This window comes from Sus scrofa, chromosome 15 (genome assembly GCF_054392235.1).
Source record: "Sus scrofa isolate SSC_HxYL_T2T_F1_AM1 chromosome 15, Sscrofa_HxYL_maternal_Yorkshire_Landrace_v2.0, whole genome shotgun sequence".
Taxonomy (NCBI): Eukaryota; Metazoa; Chordata; class Mammalia; order Artiodactyla; family Suidae; genus Sus; species Sus scrofa.
In genome coordinates, this window is record NC_139397.1 from 54,220,980 (window position 1) to 54,241,468 (window position 20,489).

General features: G+C 36.8%; 1 long non-coding RNA gene across 4 annotated transcripts in view; it reads left to right on the top strand.

The window, feature by feature from the left end:
• Positions 1-20,489, top strand: part of LOC110257172 (uncharacterized) — a 207,761-nt gene that overhangs the window by 115,902 nt on the left and 71,370 nt on the right. Inside the window, exon 5 of one of the 4 annotated variants that reach the window (XR_014829787.1) lies at positions 14,370-14,424. The exons of 2 other annotated variants lie outside the window; for them this stretch is intronic. This is a non-coding gene — a long non-coding RNA (uncharacterized LOC110257172). Of the gene's footprint in view, positions 1-222; positions 2,985-14,369; positions 14,425-20,489 lie in introns of those variants that run through there. One more of the 4 variants, XR_014829795.1, reaches the window with a different exon arrangement.

Below are 20,489 nucleotides of genomic sequence, written 5' to 3' on the forward strand. Positions count from 1 at the left end.
TTTTGTAGCTTATCTAATGGTAATTTGTATCTCTTAATCCTATACCCCTAATTTGACCCTTCCCCTTCTCGCTGCCCTTTGGTAAACATGAGTTTGTTTTCTATATCTCTGAGTCTATCTCTATTTTGTAAATTGTATTATTTTTAAAATCTATGTATAATAATGTCATATAATATTTGGCATTATCTGATATCTTAAATTACCATTCCTGGTCTTTTTAAGATCTATCTCCAATCATAGAGAGAATGAAGGCATTTTTTCCAGCTGCATCCTGTTAATCAGGACATTGTTTGGATATGCCTCTGTCCTAATTTCATGTGGGCCACTGGCCATGGGCACGGGCTGGAGGAACAGCAATGACACAGTGAGCTGCTGGCTGATGAAGCATGTAGCTATGCCGGAGGCACCAGGGCAGGACATAAGGAAACCAGTTTTATGGAGCAGAATATAAGGCTCCAGGGAACAATGATAAACTGGAAAATGGCACTGAAGGACAGCACGCAGAAAATTACCGGAGGAAGACAGATGGATGGGGAATCCAATAACCGAGAAGAAATCTGTAAAATGATGCGTGTCAGGGAGTTGGTAGCTAGAGTCCTTGAGAAAAAAATAAATAAGTGGTGTCTGCAAGAACTGAAGCAACAGCTAGAAATTACAGTGTTGAATGGACAGTCAGTCCTCAGAAGCTTGATTAGCAGAGCACAGCTGCCACAGAGGGTCAAGCGAGAGAAAATTTTCAAATATAAGTAATACCAATTTGGCCAAGAAGTTAGAATCACACATCCTGCTTTAGGGTCATGAATGACACTTGAGAGGCTTGGGAAAGAAATGCTGTTTGTATTTTATCAGTGCATTCTGATGCTGTTCAGTGTGGGTGAATTCACCATTCAAATAATGCAGAGAGAAGAGGCTGACAACAGTATGCAGTCAGAATGAGAATTTTAAGAGACATTTATCCTTTTAAATGTAGAGTTCTTTGTCTTAATTAAATTGTAGAGTTCTATTGATAATAGCTTAACAGGTTTTCAGTTGAAACCTCAGAGCACCTTGTATTCCCTGAGAACTTTTGGCCATTTGAATATTCTGCATGGCCCCACCATTAGCTAAAATTAAGATGGGAAGCTCCCAAACAACATATGGGAATCCAACAAATGTAAGGAAAGCTGGGGGAGAAAGACACTAGGTGAGCATTCTTCTCACTATCATTCCCTATCAGAAGTATACTGTGAGTTAAGTCAGGCTATGTATCTGGTTTAGGTGTTGTCTTAGTTTGCCAGGACACATGGCATTTATCATCTCACAGTCAGTTCTTTCTAACGGTTTTGAGGGAGAATCTGTTCCATCCCTCTTTGGTAGCTTCCGGTGCTTTGTTGGCCATGTTTGATGTTCCTTGCTTGTTGATGCATCACTTCTGTCTCTGCCTTCAGTGTCACCTTGTGTTCTCTGTGTGCATATCTCTTTGTGTACATTTCCCCTTTTATAGGCACACTGATCATACTGGAAAAGGGCCTAATCTAAAGATCTCATTTTAACTTGATTATGCCTATAAATGATAGCCTATTTCCCCATTAGGTCACAGTTTGAGATCCTGGGGAATTTTGGCTTTTAACATATCTTTAGGGGGCATAATTCAACACATTACAGATCCAGTAGACTAAGGAATGAGTCAAGTAATATGATTAATTACATGTCTTTTAAAAATTTTTTTTCTTTTTAAACTTTTTTTGTTATAGTTGATTTACAGTGTTTGGTCAATTTCTGCTGTATGGCAAATCGACATACACACACACACACATGTACTTTTTTTCTCATACTATCTTCTATCATGTTCTGTCACAAGTGGTTGGATACAATTTCCTGTGCTATACAGTAGGACATCATTGCTTATCCATTCTAAATGTAATAATTCGTATCCACTAACCCCAAATTCCCATTCCATCCCACTCTTTCCCCCTTCCCCTTGGCAACCACAAGTCTATTCTGCATGTCCTTAAGTTAGTTTCTATTCTGTAGATAGGTTAATTTGTGCCCTATTTTTGATTCTACATATAAGTGATATCACCTGGCATTTGTATTTCTCTTTCTGTCTTACTTCACTTAGTTTGATAATCTCTGATTTCACCCATGTCACTGCAATTGACTTTATTTTGTTCTTTTTTATGGATGAGTAGTATTCCATTGTGTGTATGTACCACATCTTCTTTACCCATTCATCTGTTGATGGACACTTAGGTTGTTTCCATGTCTTGGCTATTGTGAACAGATTGCATGTCTTTTAAAAATGAACTGTCCATGTTCTCATGGTGAGAATGTTGAAGTCAAGAAGAGCAAAATTATTTGCTTAAGAAGGATCTTAAGAACAATACCAGAGAAGCCTTGGCTAGAAGCAGGTCTCCTGATATCAAGTACAAAGCTTTTGAAACTTCATTGAAACTTCATTCACCAAAGATTGCTTACCCTTTTTGGTTAGTGCCTCTAAATTATTGGGTCAGACAGTAGCTTTGAGCCTCTGAAGGAAGTCTGAAGCCTCTCCTCAGGAAAGGGTTGTGAACAGAATCAAACCAATTTTGCACAAATGTCAAGAAGATCTTGGAATTTAATAATCCTTTCTCTAGATGTTTTCTTTATCCAGATAATCTTTTGTTTAGGTGCCATACCAAACTTTTAAAAATCGTCTAAAATAACAAGATCACATTGCTTTAATACTAGGGGAAAGAAAGCATAGTCACTCAGAGTGGAAATTTCCCAACTTCTAGATTTTTTTCTAGAAAAATTTCTTCTATCCTAGAAGTAGCAACGGGAAAGTAAGGGGCTTTATTCAGCAACATGATTACAATCACTTGTCACCTTGCTGCTTAAGAGTTAGGGAGGCAGGCTTGTTCATAGTTTTGCCTTTATACCCTGTAGAAATATTCATGTATAGTTACCAAATGAGAGGAGAGTGTTTAAAATAATATGAATCAAAAATAAAAATTTCTAATTTGCATTGTATAGTGAATTATTTTGTCCCAAGTCATTGCTATTTAAATTAGATTTACATTCTCCAAGTGTTCAACAATGTATAAAACTGTCATCTCACTTGAAAATATCAAAGAACATCATTAGAGTCAGATGCATGGGTGTTACATCTGGAATTTTATTAAAATGTACCATTTTTGGCTGTTGTCCTCTGGCTTCAAGCATCTGCCCCATCCTAATGTAATAGTTCTCATCTGCCTGTTCCTCCCCAGGAACTTTGCTGTGCTGGCAGCCTGGGGTACCCAATCTAGGGTTTCTTGAAAGCTGCATGCTGAGCCAGAACTCCTTCCAAATCCTAGCTTGTCAATATGCTTTTACAAAGATTGCTATATTGCAGCTTGTATTTTTATCTTTGCCACAACAATGCCCATTAAAAAGTATTCGGAGTAAGGTTTTTCTCTTTCAGTGTTTTCTGCTCTCTGAATTGCCTTTTCCAATTAATAAAAAGAAGTTGAAAACCCCACTCCCTGAAGCCACCTGTGGCCTTCCTTTCTTTGGAATAAATTTCTTGCACAATCAAGAATTCCTGTAAGCTCCTGGGCTCTTTTTGAATGGAAATTAGACAAAATGTATTTTGATTCTTTTTCAGCTCTGGAAGTAGTGCTGAGTGTTGGATGTAAAATTCCCTGATTATACTTCAATCCTTATCTCATATCTTTTTATAACACAACCTCTGACACTTGTTAATTCAGAATATTGACATAATTTGGCTGCTGAAACATATGCTAGGAGCACAGAATTAGGATGCATATGCCTTAGGTAATACTTTTAAACCTATCAGAGATTCAATTTAAATACTGGTATTGGCAAGGTGGCAATTATCGTTTGAACTCAGCCAGGGAAGCTAATTTGGCGGCTAATTTGGGGCAGAAAAAATTGTTCTAAACAATCACATTTAAAGAGGTAACTTAAATAAGTAGCACATTCTTTTGTGTACTCTTGAAGACCTTTATAATTTGAAGCACCCTGACTTCAGTTTCTTCTACCACCCTAATGGTATCTCCTCCCTAAAACAGCCATGTGTATCCTATATATTATGAGTGAATTCCACCCTGTGAGAGACTGAATATAGAAATGGGCACTGGCCAGACGCCACGTGGAAACAGGTCACTGACCCCACAGCCTCTGCAGCAAGCAGCCCAGAATGATTCTATCTTGGTTGTGAACTGCAGCTTCTCTCTTTTTTGTCCCTGCTTTTAACACAGGATCAAATAAACAATGCTAACTGTGTTCCTCAAACCAACTGCATGAGATGTTTGTATCATGTATGCTCCACTCCTTTTCTTTTATTTAACCTCTGTTTATTTTTCTTGGAGTATTGGATTCCCATAACCTAAAACATGGACTGGAATGATATAGCAAGCTTCCATGTTTTCTTCCTGATCTCTTCCAGATTATAGCTTTTATTAAGACATGCTATAGAGACTGAATGTTTATTAAAATGTATATACTTGTTAGTACTTTCATTCCTAGGATGCAAACATTTTTCTTGGTTTTTCCCATTTGTGTGTCTTTCATCGTCTTAAAGCTTGAAGAAGGTGATCTCCCATCACAGAGATGACTAGATATTCAAAATTGTCAGATGCTGTTTCCACTGTTTGGTTAAAGCTGCTTATTGGTGTCTTGTCATTCTCTCTTAAATTTCTGCTTTCACCTGGCCAGGTGTACTGCTTTTCAATCCTAGACTCTATGGTCAGTATTATAGCAAAGAAAATGTCCTTTTGTTTGAGGATGATCTCATTTGATCATCCTCACCAGAGAAACTGCAAATACTTTGGAACTCCACGTGTGTCATCTTCCATGCTACAAAATAAATAAAAAGTGGAGAAAGTTGTCACTTTAAGTTCATGATCAGAAAGGTCATGGTGATACCACCTTCCTGCTTTCTTCTGGGTGTGCTTCTAGTAGCATATTGCCTATTTCTCAGTCACTTCCCTCTCCTATCCCCTCCTTCCTCCCATGTTCAGTTGATAATATTGCATTTCTTGAGAAACAGAAACAGCCCTATGATATGAACTCCTTTAGAAACCCCACAAACCTAACTCCATTCAGGAGTATTTCCTTCAATGTTCTCTAGACCCTTTTCCTTATCAGATCCTTGGTGAGTGCACCTTTCTTGCAAATATCTTGTTATTAGGTGTATTAGTTGGCTAGGGTTTTCATAACAAGGCACTGAAAACGTGAAGTCTTAACCAGAAATTTTCTCACAGTTCTGGAGGCTAGAGGTCCAAGTTCAAGGCACAAGCAGGGTTGGTTTCATGTGAGGACCTTTCCATGGCATCTATATGACATCTTCCTGCTGTGCTGTCACCTGGCCTTTTCTCTGTGCGAACAGAGAGAGTGCACTGTGGTGTCTTCTTATCCTTATAAGGACACCAGTCCTACTGGACTAGGACCCCACCCCTATTGTTGTAGAATTCCCAGAAATCACCTCAGAGGACACTTGAGGAAGATAGAGAGCAGCTTTATCATGCTGGTGGGTCCACAGGGAATCGCTTCCCAATCATGGACCCTGAGCAGAAAGAGGGAGGTACATTTATAGTGCTTGCTTACGTGTCTAATATGCTACATTAACCTATACATCTTTCTGTATCATGCAGGATACAGAAAGGTGTATAGCTGTACAGAATGCCTTATATTGTTACTTTAATGATTAATTTCAAGCACAATCTAGCTATTTTTGAATTTCTTTAGAACAACTGGGGCCTGGAGTTTCCCAAGTCCTAATGACTTTGTTTTTCTCAGAGCCCTCATGTGAGTCACCTTAAGTGCACCAAGATGGACAGTGGAAGCAAGATGGCATCACTGTTGCCAAGCTCCGTATTCCTTTTTCCACACCCCTACATTATGAACTCATTTGGCTCCTTCCTTTTTAAGTACCCCATCTCTAAATACAATAATAATGGGGGTTAGGACTTCAATATGTGGATTTTTTTCCTTGGAGGAGGGGTGTACACAATCGAATTTCTAACACTTGACCACTATCTTTTCATAAAAACACATTGTAATTTCTCTTTTTAAAACCTCTCTTTCCCGCACTCCCTCAATTGTCACATGTATGTATCAGCTACTGCTGGATCCTTCTCCCCCTAAACTTTATGTATTGGTTCTTCTTAGACATTGCTCCCAGTCACTTTTTCTTATTTGTATTCTCTCATAACACAGTCTTTATAAGGGCAAGTACAAGTTAAAAGAGGTTTAATTCTCTTCCTTGAAACTAAGTGTGGAGACCTCTCCCTCCTCCCTTTTCTTAGAGGATTTACTTTAGAGAACTTATAAATTCTTTCTCAAACCCTTTGAAGTATATATAAAGCTTTTTAAAAACTAAGTAACCCAGGAGTGTCTTTTTCAGGAACCTGAGAACGATCTCTTTGGAATGTGAATAGGAAAAATAGAGACTTGTCTCCCAGCAGATAGAAAGGTGAGGAGCCTAACTTCAACTGGAGCCTGGCTCCAGGTTGCAGAGCTACCTTCTATCATCAAGGTCTGAGAAGTTAGTTTCTTTTGTATAAAGCCATGTAACTGACACAGATAGTTGCCAATCGCCCAGTGAGTTTAGGCTGAACTCTGTGGTAAATGGCACGATCAAGTCCTCTTCTTTGAAGACTATTGACCGTCAATCTGGAAAACATGTATGTAATGGATGATAACTGCTTGGCTCTGTAAAGGGAAAATCTCTTTCTATCTCACTAATCTTTTCTTGCCCACTCGCACTCTGATTTAATATGTATTCAGCAATAACCACCCCCCCCTTTTTCACTCTTCTCCTTTGTGGAAAGGTTTTCTGGGTTGAGAACACATTTTGTGTTCAAATCTATTTTCCCAACATCTCATCCATATTCTCAGTGTCTGATGGCTCCCCAATTGTATCTCTCTGGCTAAGACTTCTTCTAATCACAGCTTCTCTAAATTTCCACATGCATATCTCATAGATATTTCAATTTCAAAAAATTTGTCAATATCTCCTTCCAAATCTTGTCCTCACTGAGTTCATCTTTTCAGTGTGTTGTGTAACTATCTAATGTTTCCTGGTAAAAATAGGTTGCCCTATATTATTATTTTCTTATTCACATGCCAACCTTTCTTTTTGTAGTATATCCACAAAATCTCTCAATGCTATTTCAAATCAAGAACAATGTTATTCTTTTTCTTTTTTTTTTGTATTTTTTTTAGGGCTACACCTGTGGCATGTGGAGGTTCCCAGGCTAGGGGTCAAATTGGAGCTGTGGCCGCTGGCCTATACCACAACCACAGCAAAGCAGGGTCCGAGCTGCATCTGTGACCTACACCATAGCTCATGGCAATGCTGGATCCTTAACCCACTGAGCAAGGGCAGGGATCAAACCTGTGTCATCATGGATGCTAGTCAGATTTGTTTCTGCTGTGTCAGGACAGGAACTCCAAGACCAAGGTAATTCTAATGCAGACCTTGACTCTCTCTTTTCAGAACTTCAGCAGTCTAAGATGCTGTAATTTTGCAGTGGAACTATTGCTGTACTACCTAGCTTACCTTTCTTTGTCCATTTTTGCCCTTTAAGCAACCATTCTCCACATGGTAGTAACAAGACTGATGTTCTTCAAGGAAAAGATTCATTTCATTCTTCTTAATACTACAGTCTATTTGTAGAATGATTTCTACATAGGATGGTTTTGCTATTCTTATTTTTGCTAAGTTTCCACTAGCATCGTAATTTGCTAACTTATTTGTAACAAAAATATTTATTAAGGAAGCACTATGTGCTAATGAGGGCACTAGTTTTTATCCTGAATGCACATTGATGAACACAATACTAAGGCATATAATTAATTTCCTTTGTGAAGTTATTTGATAAAATTAGAATTGATTTACCTCCTACATTTTCAAGTGTAATCCTATAATGAAAGGCAGTGCATTCTGCACAATACCCACTTGTTTATTAGCCATTAATCATGGTTATGGCAGATGTAGCCAAGAGGATGCCCTGTACTAGGCCACTTACTGGGTAATTAAATGTTCTTCTGTCGCCACACTCACTAAACATCACAAAGGTTCTTTTCCCTCTAATGAAAATAATTGTTTTTTATCGTGAGTAGTCTACTGCTAAATATTTTCTGATATTCCTAGAAAAATACATTTTATTCAAAGATAAGAGTTCAGTTGAGAAGCACAAAGTAGCCACTAGCAGAATTCTAAGAATTCAGACTTGTTGAGTGCCAAGGTCAAAGAAGTCATAAAAACATTATTATTTCACTGAGAAGTTTACAGATTTTCAAAATATGCTAAATGGAAATTAAAATATTGAAAGAAGTAAAACATACATTGGTAAGTAACATTGCTTTTGAAAATATTTCATCAATTTATTGGAGCAAATAGTACTTGGAGCACCTATTAGGTTCCAGGTATATCTCTGGGTATCTCTAAATCTTGTATCACATCAGTGAACAAAACATGCCTTGGGAGTGATATTTTATATCTGGACATAGAGAAATAGGTAATAAAAATAAGCACAATAATAAGCAATTATGGTGTTATGAAGACTTCAATATCTGATTAGTTAGGTAGAAAGCTCATGAGATGGGGTGCCAGGTAATGGCTGGCAGCAAAATTATTTAGGATTGTCAAAATAAACTTTGTTGCAAGACTTGAGGAAAGAGTTCAATAAAGAACTGTAGTCAGTGACATATATGGAGGAAAATGTCCTGCTAGAGAGACCAGCTGAACTTGTCAGTATATTTGCCTTGGGGCCTGTGTGCCTGAAGTAGAGTGAGATGGGGGAGTCTGGAGGGGGTTGGTGAGAATGGTATCAGGGAGTCAGATTACTCATGGACTTATTGGTCATTATGCTGCCATTAAGCCTTTGCTTCCTTTTCTGTGTAAAATAAGGATCCGTTTCAGGGTATGGAGCAGAGGAGTGCAATCTCTAACTTGTATTAAAATGATTACTTCAGCTATATGCCCAAGAGTGGGATTGCTGGGTCATATGGTAGTTTTATGTATAATCTTCTAAGGTACCTCCATAGTGATCTCCATAGTGGTTGTACCAGCTTACATTGCCACCAACAGGACAGGAGTATTCCCTTTTCTCCACACCTCCTCCAGCATTTGTTATTTGTGGACTTATTAATGATGGCCATTCTGACTGGTGTGAGGTGGTGTCTCATGGTAGTTTTGATCTGCATTTCTCTAATAATCAGGGATGTTGAGCATTTTTTCATGTGCTTGTTGGCCATCTTTACATCTTCCTTGGGAAAATGTCTATTCAGGTCTTTTGCCCATTTTTCCATTGGGTTGTTGGCTTTTTTGCTGTTGAGTTGTGTAAGTTGCTTGTATATTCTACAGACTAAGCCCTTGTCAATTGCATCATTTGAAACTATTTTCTCCCATTCTGTGAGATGTCTTTTTGTTTTCCTTTTGGTTTTCTTTGCTGTGCAAAAACTTGTCAGTTTGATTAGGTCCCATTGGTTTATTTTTGCTTTTATTTCTGTTGCTTTGGGAGACTGACCTGAGAAAATATTCATAAGGTTTATGTCAGAGAATGTTTGCCTATGTTCTCTTCTAAGAGTTTGATGGTATCTTGTCTTATGTTTATGTCTTTAAGCCATTTTGTGTTTATTTTTGTGCATAGAGTGAGGGTATGTTCTAGTTTCATTGATTTGCATGCAGCTGTCCTGGTTTAAATAATGCCATTTACAGCAACATGGATGGAACTAGAGACTCTCATACTGAGCAAAGTAAGTCAGAAAGAGAAAGACAAATACCATATGATATCACTTACATCTGGAATCTAATATACAGTACAAATGAACCTTTCCACAGAAAAGAAAATCGTGGACTTGGAGAATACCCTTGTGGTTGCCAAAGGGAAGGAGAAGGGATTGGGGTGGATGGGGAGCTTGGGGTTAACAGATGCAAACTATTGCCTTTGGAATGGATTAGCAATGAGATCTTGCTGTGTAGCTCTGGGAACTATGTCTAGTTACTTATGATGGAGCATAATTGAGAAAATAGAATGTGTACATATATGTGTAACTGGGTCACCATATTGTACAGTAGAAATAAAAATCATATTGGGGAAATAACAATTAAAAAATCAATTATAAAAAAAAGAAAAAGAAAAGGGAACTCTCCTACACTCTTGATGGGAATGTAAGCTGGTACAACTACTATGGAAAACAGTATGGAGATTCCTCAGAAAACTATAGAACTACCATAGGATCCATCAATCCCACTCCTGGGCATATAGACAGACTATAATTCAAAAAGATATATGCAGCACTATTCATGATATCCAAGGCATGAAAACAAATTTAATGTCCAATCAACAGATGAATGGATTAAGAAGATGTGATACATGTATTCAATGAAATACTACTCAGCCATTAAAAAGACACAGCTCCTGGATGGTGTTTAAAATGATGAATTTGATGAGACTATCGATTGAATGAGTATAATTAGGGAAAACAAAGGATAGAATCCTGGGCTACTTCAGTATGTAGAGTCTGAGACAAAAGTGGAAAAATAGCAAAGAAGATGATAGGGAACTGTGGCAGGAAAAAAAGCAAGAATGTGGTATTCTAAATACTATTCAATGTGTGCAATGACAACATGATTTTCTTTTAGCTAATATGAAGAGGTGATGACTAAACTAAATGGATATCAGGCTCATTGTGCATGAGTAGGGAGGCTGGGCAGGCTTTATGGTGAGTGACCCAGGTTGTGGCAGAAGGCCCCACACTCTAGCACTGAGAAGGGCTATGTGCTTGATTTGATGTTCTATCACCATCTTGAAATTCTTAATATATTTTAATAAGCATCACTCCCATTTTTATTTCACATCGGGCCCCACAAATTATGTGGCTCTTCCTGGGTGTTGGAAGGTTTGATGATAGAAAATGTGGGGCACATATGTTATTCACTTCTAGGTTATGTTTTGGGTATCAGATATATAGTATAAAAATTGTTACCTTATTACAGATTTTTTTTTTTAAATCACTATTTTCTTTCTGATTAGAGCCATACACAACTCCCTCTCCCTTACCTCCATTTAAATCCTCTCCTTCACTTAAAGTTTCAGAACCCTTTCCAAAGAAAAATACAGATTCCTGGATGCTAAAAGACCTGAAATTGTATGTTTGGTTCCCATCACTTTCTGGATGGGAAGTCTCATTTGACATTCCATGCTTTGTACTTGGATTAAAATCTGCATAGGGTTTCCTCCTACACCAACAAGCAATGCTAGGGACACTGGCACAGTGTCAAGAATTCAACTCAATTCTGACATGGTCCACCCAGATGGAGCATCGGATTCCATGGGTCAGGGGCTCAGTCCTACAAGACTGCCTCCCACCTCCAATCCCACTTAGATGCCAATCACGAATCCAGGTTGTTACATGTACTTCTGACTGACTGGTTATAAATCAGATATTTTCATGGTACAGTTAATGTGCTAAAGGCTCACATATGCAGAGAAACATTTTATTAGATCACTGGTTTGTTATAGAAAGGGTATACTTCAGAAACAGCCGAATGGAAGCAATGCATAGGGCAAGGTGTGGGGAAGAAATGGGAAAATATGACCCTCCACATAGTGAAAAAAAATCACTCAGTAAGTAAAATAAAATGGTGGAAATGATGGAGTTAACATATAAGAACTTAGACTATTGTTAATATATTTGAGAATTTAATGGAAATCATGAACACAATGAGAGAAATGGAAGAATTTTGAAAGAGCCAAATGGAACTTTTAGAGATAAATAATCTCTTATATGAAATAAAATTTTCCCTGGATTGGTTTTATAGTAGAATAGATAATACAGAAGAAAAGGTCTGTAACCTTGGAGAGCTTAATCAAAACTCAAACTGTCCTCTTAAATTGAGTGTATTTTTACTATTTTAAATTATACTTTAATAAAGTTGATTTAAAAAAAAAGTTGATTTAAAAAGAAAAAAACTTTTTGAAACTTTCATTAAGTTCTAGAACATCTTAGATAAAATGAAGTTTCTGATTCTTAAAATATAAGAACCATTCTCTGAGAGATCATCTGGTCCTCTAGCTGCTGGTTGAAATCAGAACAAGTCTTGTTAGTTTTCTTGTCATGTCAGGTAACAAAATATCCTTGGAAAAGTAATCAACAGTGTTTTCTAACGTAATAACTATATTAGCTTGCTAGAGCTGCTATCTGAAAATGCCATAGACTGGGTGGCTTAAATGACAAATTTTTGCACAATTCCAGAAGCTAAAAGTCTGAGATAAAGATGTTGGCAGGGTTGTTTTTCCTTGGCTTGCAGATAAGCAACTTCCCTTCTGTCTTCACCTGGTCTTCACCCCTATGTCTGACTGTGTGCTGGCGTGTCTTATAAGGACATCAGTCACATGGCATTAGGACATGCCCCCAAGGGACATAATTTACATATTAATTACCTCTGCCAAGGCCCATCTCCAAGTACAGTAGCATTCTGAGGTACTGAGAATTAGGATTTCAACATACAAATGGGATGGGGGGCGTCAGTTCAATCCACAAGTATAACCAAATTTTAACTGTCCTCAACTAAATTTCTGGAGTTCTATTTTTATTTCCCCTCACTTCTGAGGTTGAAATTTATAATTTGTATTAACCTATAAATGATTTCACCAGTTTCTCACTTTCTCAACTAACTTTCTGGAGTTCTGTTTTTATTTCCCCTCACTTCTGAGGTTGAAATTTATAATTTGTATTAACTTATAACTGATTCCACCAGTTTCTAATATTACTTGCATAAGTAAAAGTGTTTTGTTTAGCTTTTAAATTTTCTATGTATCTGGTTATTTATTTATTGTCATTTTTCTTGTGTATTCATTATGAGTTTTATATATATAATGACATATATTATAAATTAATGCTATGTATCTAATATGAACATGTAGAATTTGGTTTTACATAAATGAAAAAAAAAACACTTATTCAGCTAGTTTAGGTGTTAAATACTTGTGTGTCCAATATAACATTTTCTTCATAAAGAGCTATTTTTTTCTCTTCAATACAATAGAAAAACCTTTACATTTTCATGAATGAAATTAATGGATTATGTTATTTAGAAAAATTATATTTTTCAGAATTACTTTACTTCATACTTTAATGAAGGATAGATTGTGGGAAGATCAGGCTCACAAGCAGTACTTTCTTGCCTCCCATCTTTTGGATGTATCTTCCAAAATGAGGTACTCTCCAGAACATAGACCCCCAATTCTTAGTATTTCCCTTTCTCTAGCTTTCCAGTGAGTCTGCCCTGATGGCAATTTGTAAAAGAGGGGAACATTTTCTTGTCTTTCTTTTTTTTTTCTTTGTCTTTTTAGGGCTGCACCCATGACATATGGAGATTCTCAGGCTAAGGGTTGAATTGGAGCTGTAGCCACTGGCCTACACCACAGCCACACCATTGCCAGATCCAACTGTGGCTGCAACCACAGCCCACAGCAAAGCCAGATCCTTAACCCACTGAGCGAGGCCAGGGATTGAACCTGCATCCTCATGGATACCAGTCGGACTCATTTTTCTGAGCCATGATGGGAACTCCAAGAGGGCCATTTTCTGAGTTAATTTTTGCTTAGGTTTTAAAACCTAAAACCATATTTTCCCTCACAGAACTTTTTGTATTATAAATACATGCCCTCTTTTTTCTGGCTTTATCTCAGTCTAATGCTTTCTGGAATTTATTATATATTGGATGATTTGTTTTATATTCATAATAAATTCCACCCCGAATGAATCTTGCCAAGATAAAGGTCCAACTGTCCTGGCCATATCATTTCAACGTGAGTTGAAACATCTTCCAGTTGGAAACAGTGAAGCTATAAGTGATAGTGGCCTCTTGTTCCTGGAGGGTGGCCTCAGAGGTAAGTGATTCCACAGAAAATAGATCAAGATGTACCATTTTATTCAGAGATTTCAATATAAAGCTGGAATTTTAGGCACTTTCAGGCCAAAGGAAGACTAGGTCTATTTTGTTGAGTGTCTTGTTTGGACCTATAGGGAAGGTTGCAGAACACTGACCAGATGCTTTCTTTACAGCCAAGATACTGATTTTCCTAGTGGCTAAAAGTGTCGGCTTCTTCAGATTCACAACCAACCCCTCCTAAAAACTGTCCCTAGCTGAGTGGGACCTTCTTGTCCCCGGGTTGTGTTGCCTGCTTTTGCATGATACAAGGGTGCAGCATCCTGGCCTCAGTTGGAGCCATCTCCCAAAGGCTGTTGTAGCTGGCACATCAGCTGAGGTCCCTCTCACAACTGTGCTGATATTCAGCTTCTTCTGTCCAGGTTTTCTCCCATCTTCCCCTTAAGACATTGTTTCTGAAAGTACAGCCTATAATAATCTACCCACATTTCTATCCTAGATTCTCTTTTCTGGGAAAATGACCCTTGGCAGCACCCTACAAATTGAGATGAAAGGTAATTGCATATTATATTTCCATGTAGTTGACCTCAATCAATTTTGCACTAAAAAGCTCTCAGTAGCTGTTTTAAGGGGAAAAGGACTTGAAATATATATTGTACAGACTTTCAAAATACAGAACTTAGTCTCTAAAATAATCTGAAACCACCTGGAAAATACTCAGATAAATAATAGCTATAAAATTTACCTCATGGAGCTACCTAGAGGTAGAAAGCATAGTTTGGTGCTGTGCATTCCTGCTCAGGCTACTGAGTGAGAAAGAATTAAAGCTAGATAGCTGAAGTGGACACTAACCATTAGCAAGAGGAAAGATATCACTCACTCAAGGACATTACTTGCCAAGGTCACAACCAAAATCATGCCTTAATCTTGAAAAATGCTCTTTTCAATGTCAGTCCTTTCAAAGCTATAATTTGTGGGGCTAAATCACATCCTTTGGACATACTTATTCTACAGCCTTCTTGTCTTAAATAGTATTACCATTGTATTTAAAAGAACTGCATTTAAAATTTTTATATTTTGAAAAAAAATTCTTCCCAGATCTTTTCCATACCACACTCATCATTCTTAAAATGACCTAAACATTAAATAACATAAAAATGCCAAAGAGAACACAGAAAAGAATGAAGGAATCATGGGGCATAAGGGGGTTATTATTTCATATTAATATAGAGTTTACAAAAACATAAGTAACTTGTGGGAGAGTTTTTATTCAGAAGTACATGATGAATTAATAATATGAATTTAACCTATTAATTTGTAAATGTACCCCTGAAGCTCAATGATAGATGATAGTCATAATGCTTGATCCAGCAAAAGAATAGATTTCACGTGATTAAAAGAAAGCTAGGATTGGATGTAGTCTCTTCTATTTAACAATAACACTGTGTGCAATTCAAACGCTTCCTGAGCAAGAGTATCTTGGTAAGACAGAAAGATAATACTAACACAATACCTGACTCTATGGATTATAAACATCATGTAAAACATTACAATAGGGGATTCAAGACTCTAAAATTCTTTCAGTAGTGAAAGATCTATTACATTTAATTTTGTAGCATTACATCAGATCTTTAACAATATTTCATTTCATGGACCCAGTTAATGTTAAAGTAAATCTTTTGGAAAGAGAGAATTATACTACTCAGGAGTCTCTATTCCTCATCCATGTATGATCAAAGGTGGTTGCTGTGGTTACTTAAAGGTGACAGCTATGATTTTGAGTCAGGGTCAGTTTTAAAAATGCATGAAACCCAGGATGGTCTATATCTGTGAAGAATGCAAGGCACAACTCCATACCCCAGAGTTTCTTGTCACTAATCTTGAAAAGCAGTTTCTGAGATCCATTCTCTTGGATCCTTCATTATATATCCCTCCCACTAGAGAGACAGCACCAAAAGTGATTACTATGAAACTGTCACACCAGCTGAAGAGCTAAGACCAGTTAAGAGCAGCCCTTTGGGAAGGGAACCCAAAAATAGACTGGAAAAAAACGCAGGGCAGGAAGGATGAATATGCCAGAGCTGCAGCTGTGGCAATGCCAGCTCCTTTAACCCAATGCCAGGCTGGGTATTGAACCTGCATCCTGGCACACTGCAGAGAAACGGCCAATCCTGTTGTGCCACAGCGGGAACTCCAAATATTTTAAATTGATGCATATATGAATCTATTTCTAGATTCTTTATTTAGTTCCCTTTGTTTATACGTCTATCCTCATATCAATAGTACACTTTTCTGGACTCTCTGATAGTGTCAGTTCCCCAACTTTGTTTTTTTAATCAATTGTTTTGACTCATGGCAGAGTCTTTTTTGCACTTACTATTATATGTCACTATGCTTCATTGACAGTGGACTAAAGAGAGAGAAAACTCTTGCAAATAAATTAAAAGGAACTTTGTTTAACCAGGGGTAGAAGTAACATGCTTTCTTTTCAGTCTTATTTTTGATCTTTTAATAAGTTTTTTGTTTAAATAGACTAAGAGCAGCTTTAGACTCGCAACAAAAGTGAAAGTGCAGAGTTTTCCCATATAACCCCTGTTCCCACCTGTGCACAGACTCTGCACTATGAAAATCTTACAGTATAGTAGTGCCTTTATTAAAACTGATGAACCTACACTGACACATGATTACCTGAAGTCCATAGTTGACTTGAGGGTTTTCTCTTAGTTGTATGGCCTATGCCACAGCCACCTATACCACAGCTCACAACATCACCAGATCCTTAACCCACTGAGCGAGGCCAGGAATTGAACTCGCAACCTCATGGTTCCTAGTCGTATTAATTTCTGCTGTGCCACGACAGGAACTCCTGATGTTAGATTTGTATTCTATTTCTTTGGCTAGATGGTTATAAATGTTATTGAACTTTTTATTTTATTTTATTTTATTTTTTATTTTTTATTTTTTGTCTTTTTGCCATTTCTTGGGCCGCTCCCGTGGCATATGGAAGTTTCCAGGCTAGGGGTCTAATCAGAGCTGTAGCCTCCGGCCTACGCCACAGCCACAGCAATGTGGGATCTGAGCCACGTCTGTGACCTACACCACAGCTCATGGAAATGCTGGATCCTTAACCCACTGAGCAAGGCCAGGGATCGAACCCACAACCTCATGGTTCCTAGTCAGATTCTTAACCACTGAGGCATGATGGAAACTCTGTTATTGATTTAAAAGAGAAGTCTTTAATTTCATTGACATTCCTTTATTAGTGCATGTTTAATTTTAGTAATTCCTGTACTGATATATGTAGGTATTTTTTTTTCTTTGCTTAGTTTAGAATTTGTCCTTTTTCTAATTTTATAAGGTGAAAACTTAGGTGATTGATTTTAGATCTTTCTTCTTCTCTAATATATGGAATTGATGCTATAAGTTTCCCTCTGAGCTCTTCTTTTGCTACATCAAAAAATTGATAAGTTTTAGTTTTACTTTATTTCAGAATGTTTTGAATTTCTGAGATTTCTCCTTGGACCCATGTGTTACTTAGAAGCGTGTTGTTAATTGTGTCATATCTTGGATTTTCCCAGCTATCCTTCTGATTTTTAGTTACATTTCATTATGGTCTGAGAACATACCTTATGTGATTTCTATCCTTTTAAATTTGCTAAGGTGTAGTTTCTGGTCTGGAATGTTGTCTGTCTTGGTAAATGTTTCATGTGAGCTTGCAAATAATGTACAGTTTGCTATTGAATGATGTGGTTGATAAATGCCAACTCTATCCAGTTGTTGGAAAGTGCTGCTGAGTACAGCTTTGTGCTTACTAATTTTCTGCTGGTTAAATGATGAAGTGTTGAAGCCTCCAACTGTCTTAATGGGTTCATCTATTTCTCCTTACAGTTCTGCCAGTTTTCGCCTTATGTTTTTTATGCATATGGAATTTCCCAGGCCAAGGATTGAATCAGAGCCACAGCTATGACCTCATAGCAGTTGCAGCAAATTTGGACCCTTTAGTCCACTGTACTGGGCTGGGGATTGAAACTACACCTCCAGTGATCTGATCTGCTGCAGCTGGATTCTTTTTTTTATTTTTTTTATTTTTATTTTTTTGCAGTTGGATTCTTAACCCACTATGCCACAATGGGAACTCCTTGCCCTATGTATTTTGAAACTCTGTGCTTAGAAACATACACTTTAAGAATTGTTATGTCTTTTTGAAGAATTTGCCCTTTTATTTTGTAATGCCCCTCTTTAACCCTGATAATTTTCTCTGTTCTGAAGTCTACTCTGTCTGAAATTAATATAACTACTCCTATTTTCTTTCTTTAGATTAGTGTTAATATGGTATCTCTTTTCTCTATTCTTTTAATTTATATAGGTGTTTATATTTAGAGTGTTATGGACAGCATATAACTGGATCTTGTATTTTGATCCATTTTGACAATCTTTATCTTTTAATAGGCATATTTAGACTATTGATGTTTAAATTGGTTATTACTATAGTTGGATTGGTATCTACCATTTTCAAGACTGTTTTCTATACACTGAGATTGTTCTTTGTTCTATTTTTGACTTTCACACCTTCCCTGCATTTTATGTTTTTATTGAGAATTTTATATAATTTTATATTCTCTCCCTTTTTAGCATATCAGTTCTTATTTTTTAACTTTTTTAGTTGTTGCCTACAAGTTTGTTAAATAGACTTATAGCTAATTCAAATCTATCTTCGAGTAACGCTATCACTTCATGGGTAGTGAACAAACCTTAAATTTAAACATGTTCCTAATTCTTCCTTCCCTCCCACCCCATATATCTTTGGTGACATTCATTTCTCTTATACATAAGTGTCCCATAATTTTTTGTGTATATATATGTATATATGTGTGTGTGTCTGTATATGTATATAATATCCATTGAATAATATTGGTTTGTACTTTATATGTCCACTTACATGTAGATTTTTTTCAATAAATACGAATAGTACTATACGATCTGTAGTTGTTTGAATCTGTGATGCAGAACTGAGAATATGGAGGGCTAATTATAGGAATTGAGCATCTGCAGATTTTGGTGTATTTTAGCTCCCAGAAACAATCCCCCATGGATACTGAGGGATGACTGTGTGTGTGTGTGTGTGTGTTTATACAGAGGTATACACATATAAACAAAGAAAATTGAATACATTATTGCTATTATTTTCATGAGCTGTTGTCTGTTAAATCAGTTAAGAATAAAATAAATAAATTGTGTTATTTTACCTTTACTTATTCCCTCTCAGATGTTCTTCCCTCCTTTCAAGAGTGGTCTACTGACAACATATTTCTTTAATTTTCCTTTGGGAAAGTCTTATTTCTCCTTCACTTATATGCTAGAACTGTTGTAATTGTTCTACAATTCTTGGATATTCTTTTCTGTTTAATTTTTTTTCAACTTTTGATTTTTGTGTTGGAAGTTTTATGGAAATAATTTTCAAACCCCAGTATTCTTTTCTCAGCCATAACCAGTCTACTAAAGGCATCTTCAAAGACATTCTTATTTTCTGGTATAGTATTTTTGATTTCAAGCATTTCTTTTAAATTCTCAGAATTCTCTCTTTCTGCTTAGATTGCTTATCTGTTATTGCATGCTAGTTACTACATGCATTAGCTTCCTTGAGGTATTAATCATGGTTGATTTAAAGTCCAGTTAGGATAATTCCAATATCCTTGTTATATCTGAGACTGGTTTGATGTTTGGTCTGTCTCAACTGTATTTTTTTTTTCAGTATACCTTGTACTTTTTTCTTGTGTGGTAAGTATGCTATACTAGGTAAAAGGAGCTACTGTAAATATTTTTTTAACAACGTGGTGGCGAGTTGTGTGGGTGAGGGGAAATATTCCTTAGCTCTATGATTAGTGTCAATCTTTCATTGAGGCTATGCCCCTGGGCTGTGAACTTCACAAGAGTTTTTCAGTAATACTACCCCACCCCTGCCCCATAGGACAGCATGGTTAATATTGGCTTCCCCCAGGTCTGTCAGGGTCTTTAAAAAAACTCCAATAGCTTATAGATTCTGATAAAATAGTTTCTTTGAAGGCAAGCGTATTTAAAAACATAGTGCTTTGGCCTCTTTCAAAAATTTTTTCATTTATTTATATATATATGTGCATATATATATATATATATATATATATATGTATATTTTTTTCTGCTGTACAGCATGGTGACCCAGTTACACATACATGTATACAAAATGTTTTATTTATTTATTTTTTTTATTTTCCCACTGTACAGCAAGGGGGTCAGGTTATCCCTAGATGTATACATTGCAATTACAGTTTTTCCCCCACTCTTTCTTCTGTTGCAACATGAGTATCTAGACATAGTTCTCAATGCTATTCAGCAGGATCTCCTTATAAATCTATTCTAGGTTGTGTCTGATAAGCCCAAGTTCCTGATCCCTCCCACTCCCTCCCCCTCCCATCAGGCAACCACAAGTCTCTTCTCCAAGTCCATGTTTTTCTTTTCTGAGGAGATGTTCATTTGTGCTGGATATTAGATTCCAGTTATAAGTGATATCATGTGGTATTTGTCTTTGTCTTTCTGGCTCATTTCACTCAGGATGAGATTCTCTAGTTCCATCCATGTTGCT